The sequence below is a fragment of the Rhinopithecus bieti genome, unplaced genomic scaffold, assembly GCF_001698545.2.
Source record: "Rhinopithecus bieti isolate Rb0 unplaced genomic scaffold, ASM169854v2 scaffold_83366, whole genome shotgun sequence".
Lineage (NCBI taxonomy): Eukaryota > Metazoa > Chordata > Mammalia > Primates > Cercopithecidae > Rhinopithecus > Rhinopithecus bieti.
Genome location: NW_016832657.1, coordinates 418711 through 424581, shown reverse-complemented (window position 1 = coordinate 424581; position 5871 = coordinate 418711).

The window sequence follows — 5871 nt, the reverse complement described above, 5'->3', positions numbered from 1 at the left end:
AAAAAAAAAAAAAAAAGAAAGAAAATGATATTTTTGACCGCTTTCCTTTTGCTATGTCCTTTAGCATATCCCTACACCTTTAAATCCATATATATTATATACAGTTATATTTATATATTTATTTGATATATAATTATGTAATTATATACTATAGATATGTATTCGTGTATATTTTATATGTTTTTACATAGTTACATTTGATGCTGTATTACTTAGGGCCCTGATTGCCTAGGACTGATTGGTTTTCTAGGATGAGGGATTTTCAGTGCTGAAGCTAGGACAGTGCCAGGCAAATGGGGATGACTAGTTATCCTCTGTGACACAGACATTGTGACCCTTGACTCTCCATTGTGGAGTGAATCTTCCGTATTTCCAGACCTTCTTTGTCTCATTGTATTTTCATTTTTGTCTGAAATTTTACTCTGCGATAAGAAATCTGGTCCTGCCTTCTTTCTGTTTTCATTTCCCTGGCGCGATGCTCATTCTCTTTCTTCTTAAGCTTTCTTCTTTTATGTCATTTTGATTTTTGTCTATTTTAAGCATCATAATTGGCTTTTTAATCCAATTGTGACTAAATTTACATTTATTGTATGTGATACAGTCACAGATCTTCTAAACTTTTATTTTACATTAAAAAAATTCCAAGCTATTTTCCCACCCTGTTTCTTAACTTAAATGTAGTGTAAGAGTCCCTTGTTCTTTAGATAAACGGGAAATTATCTGCCCATTTTTTCTACTTGTCTTCATTGACATTAAAAAATATAGTTGTGTCTATTTGTTCTTTCATAAATAATGAGAGCTTTAGTATGCTTTAATTCCTTCCTTCTTCTTTTTTTTTTTTTTTTTTTCGTCACCCAGGCTGGAGTTCAGTGGTACGATCTTATGTCACTACAACCTCTGTCTCCTGGGTTCAAGTGATTCTTGTGCCTCAGCCTCCCAAGTATCCCAAGTAGCTGGGATTACAGGCACCAGCACCACGCCCGGCTAATTTTGTATTTTTAGTAGAGACCGGGTTTCATCATGTTGGCCAGGCTGGTCTCGAACTCCTGATCTCAGGTGATCCACCCGCCTCGGCCTCCCAGAGTACTGGGATTACAGGGGTAAGCCACCGTGCCGAGCTTTAATTTCTTTTTTGTTGTCCATCTACCGCCACGAACTTTTTGCCTTAAAAACATTTTGACTTGCTAGGTGCGGTGGCTTACGCCTGTAATCCCAGCACTTTGGGAGGCTGAGATGGGTGGATCACGAGGTCAGGAGATCGAGATAATCTTGGCTAACACAGTGAAACCCCGTCTCTACTAGAAATACAAAAAATTAGCCGGGCGTGGTGGCGGGTGCCTGTCGTCCCAGCTGCTTGCCTGAGGCTGAGGCAGGTGTATGGCGAGAACCCAGGAGGCGGAGCTTGCGGTGAGCCAAAATCGCGCCACTGCACTCCATCCAGCCTGGGTGACACAGTGAGAGACTCCGTTTCAAAGGAAAAAAAAAAAAAATTGGCTTTTAGATCCAGATTATTTTCTTAAAACACAAAACAAAACAAAACAAAAAAACAGCAATGCATGCTTTTGCTTTCCAGAATTATTTTTGACATTTATATTATGTTTCCTAACCATACTAACAGCTGCTATCTAGACTGAGAGTTATATAGGTTACAACACTCAGTCCATTTCCTATGCTCAATCTTCATTTTCACTTATTCCTTGATTAGCTGGAATCTTTTTCAGGAAAGGTAATATGTTCCGGTAATTCTTGCTTGCCCTCTAACTTCTTTATGTTGCCCTCTCACGGTAACATCATCCTTTTGGGGCATACACTTCTTCATCATGATCTTTTTACCTAAAAACTCCAAATATTATTCTTTTGTCTTTTGGCATTTTGTATGATGGAAGATAAGTTTGTTGCCAACTTTATCAAAATAACTGTATGAAAGCCCACGAAAGTTTTGTTTCTTTCCCTTGTAATGACTACTTTATTTTAAAAAACCTTAAAATATATAGAACATAACACAGATATAAGAAACAACATGAAACAAATGTGCAGTTTAGCAAAATATAAAGTGAATGCCCATATGACCACCACGCAGGTCGAGAAGCAGGACACAGCCGGCTCCCAGAGCCCAGTGTACCCTCGGACCACACCCTGCTCCCCCCTGGAGGTAACCACTCACCTTCCTTTTATGGTGACCATTGTCTTGCTTTCTTTTATAATTTTATAATCTAGATTTGCATCCCCAAACAAAGTACATCAGACTTGTTTCTCTGAAACTTTAAAAAATTAGAACTGTACCATTTGTATCTTATTCATTGTTATAACATCTCCATGGTGACTACTTTGATGCTTCAAAAAATATAGATCAAATTTATTCCAAGAGTATTTGGAGCCCTGCTTTGCTTGGTGCTCTAAAACTCACTTTGTCTGATTATTGGGGAATCCAGCACAGCCAAGAAGGAAGTGGTTTGTGCAAGACAATGGTCAGTTTTAGACAAGATGAGTTTGAGGTGGGGATGGCCAGTAGAGAGGCAGATGTATGCATGTGTCAGGGCTGGGACCCAAGGTGCGAGCTGCAGGTACAGGGTTATAAACACACATATGTAGGTTTCAAGATGGCACCATTGGCCTAAATATTTGCCTTCCTTTTCTTCAAAATGAACAAAGACAAACATAGTAAGGAAAACATCGATTTGAGTTTTAGAGAAGAGAACAAACACTGGGCCTAGATTCTTTAAGGACTCTGTAAAAGTTAGAGTACAGATGGTGCCAGCCATTATCAACCAGCCCATGAGCATCAAGGGGCTTTCGTGGGAAGAAGCAGTGATGTCCTCTCAGCTGAGTGCTAGTATCCCCAGGCTTAATGCAACAGGGCTAGGTGGGCTGTGGTATGGTTAGTGGGGTGGGGATGAGGGATATAAATCCAAGGGCCCTGGGAAATCTATCAGCACTGCCACCTTGAGTGGCAGACCCCCATCTTAGTCTGCCTGTGTTGCTATGAAGGCATATCCAAGGCAAGGTAATTTATAGAGGAAAGGTTTACTTGGCTCATGATTCTACTGGCTGGAAGACTGGGCAGCTTGTGGAAGCCTCAGGCTGCTTCCACTCCTGACAGAAAGCAAAGGGGAGTTGGTGTGTGCAGAGATCACATGGCAAGAGAGGAAGCAAGAGAGAGGGGAGGGAGGTGCCAGGCTCTTCTTAACAACCAGCCGTCATGGGAATGAAAAGAGTGAGATCTCACTCACTACTGCAAGAATGGCTCCAAGCCATTCATGAGGGATCCGCCACCGTGACCCAAACACCTCCCATGAGGCACCCCCTCCTTCAGCATGAGCTTTGGAGGGATCAAATATCCAAACCATAGCACCCTCAGTTCCTCAGACATGTGCTGAGGGAGCTCCCAGTAAAGTGGGGATATAATATATCCAGCTTCAATCAAGGTTGATTCTGATCACCAGAATCAACAGAATCTGCATTCACCAGATGCAGCTAAAAATAAAGATAAAAAAGTACGTAAATAAATGCTACTCCACCCAGCAGTAAACACCCGTAATGTATAGGGCCTCATCCTGCAAGCTTCCAGGGCAGAATCTGAAGGCCAGAGAGCTTAGGATCTAGGTACCTGAAAACAAATTTCAGTACTCCATTTAATATCAGGAATGTTTATCTATGCCTTTTTTCCAGTCTTGAAGTGGCTGCAAAAAACTTACTAGGCCAAGTAGTAAATCCCTGTGGCTTCTATCAGTAGCAGCTCTAAGGACCATTTGACATCCTTCATCCTATCCCCATGGCTCCCTGAATTGATTACAATTCTAGTAGTTTCCATGAGTCCAGGCTAGACTTTGGTTTCCATGTCGATGTTGCTTTCCATTCTGCCTGGGCTACTTTGCTTGGGTTTCTGTTTCATATGGCCACACTGCTCCTGGCTGAAACCCTGGATTACGTTAAAGTCCCCCCACCTTCTTCCCTGCATCCAGCCCAGTCTTCCTCCATCCATAGTTTATCTTTTTTTTTTTGAGACAGGGTCTTGCTCTGTTGCCCAGGCTGGAGTACAGCGGTGCAATCACGGCTCACTGCAGCCTTGACCTCCTGGGCTCAAGCAATCCTCCCATCTCAACTTCCCAAGTAGCTGGGACTACAGTGTATGCCAACATGCCTGGCTAATTTTTTTTTTTTTTTTTTACTATCTAGTAGAGATGAGGTCTCACTATGTTGCATAGTTGATCTCTTTAAAACAAAAATCTAATCTCATCATTACTCTACCTTCTGGATAAAGCCCAAACTCCTTACCTGCTTCAACTGCTTTTCCTCTTCTTCCTTTATGCTCTGCACCCTAGGTAGGCTGAACCACTCCATCTTTCTGAACATGCTTTCCCACCCTCCCAACCCTTCCAAAAGCAACTCTTTCTACCTCTTTATATGCCCTCTCCCCACCTTTTATCTAGCCAGTTAGTTCTTTTAGAAAACCAATAAAATAGACAAACTTCCAGAAAGCCTAATTAAGATGAAAAGGCAAAAACATTCACAAAGCTAGAAATGACATATGGAACAGCATGGAGAAAAGATGTGAAATCTCAAGAACACTGTGTATTATTGTATCCCAACATCTGTGAAAATCTTGATGAAATGGACTATTTCCACAGAAAATATGCATTACCAATATTTACTCAAGAAATAGAATGTCATGTTCCCGGATGGGAAGAACCAATGTTATAAAGATGTTGATCCCTCACAGTTCCTGCCGCGTGGATGGCAGCCTCCCTGGTAACCAAAAGCGATGGAGATTTGTTCCTATTTTTACATTCCTTTGGTAATTTTCTGTGGAATTTTGAAAGGGTTGTTAAATGTTTGTGCTTGATTGTGAATCATTTTATTGAAGGGAAAATCAATACAAGGGCATTTGAATGTTATTTTAAATTGTTTTCTCAAAGAACAAATGAAGTTATTAAACTTTGAAATGCATGGAGGCTTTATGAAACACAATTTCATTTAACAATGGATGTGATTTTCTGCCTGTGTTATTTTATTGAGTATGAATTTTATCATGTTTGCTTTCTTTACTTGGCATGGAGTCCCCATAAGAATATCTAGGGGTTTACTTGGAAAATCTACTGTGAAAAGACAGGAAGAGTGAGGGTGGATTTGGTTCTTTCCTCCTTTCCTCATGTCAGATGGCATAGCATCCATACTGATTATCTCAGCATCCCTTTTTTTAGAATTTATTCTCCTTCCCTCTTAACACCATATTTCTCTTAGATCTTTCCAACACCCTCGTTTGTGTCTTAAATTAGCTACATCTGTTACCATAGTTATGCCGTATCCAGCTTAACCGTTCCACACTCTTTCTTACCATACTGTGTGTGAGACTGCCTCTCTCTTATTTCGTAAAATATACCACTATTTTTCTTTATTCTTCTCCTGTCCCCAAACTTTTAGTTTTTAAGGCAACACTTGTTCATACTTAATGAATCAAATAGGACTGAAGGCCTTCTAATAAAAGGCAACAATCCCTGCCCAAATCCCGCCCCAAATCCCTTATCCACAGGCAAACCAATTTTAGCTGTGTTTTTTTGTTCTGCTGTAGATATCTCTGTATCTCAAAATAATATGCATGTACTGCTGTTTCTGAATGTATCAACTGTGATCGTTGTCTAGTGACTTTCTGCCATAAAAATTAAGGTTGAATCGGCCAGGCGTGGTGGCTTATGCCTGTAATCCCAGCACTTTGGGAGGCTGAGGCAGGTGGATCACTTGAGGTCAGGAATTCAAGATAAGCCTGACCAACAGGGTGAAACCCTGTCTCTACTAAAAGTACAAAATTAGCAAGGTGTGGTGGGGCATGCCTGTAACCTCAGCTGCTTGGGAGGCTGAGGCAGGAGAATCACT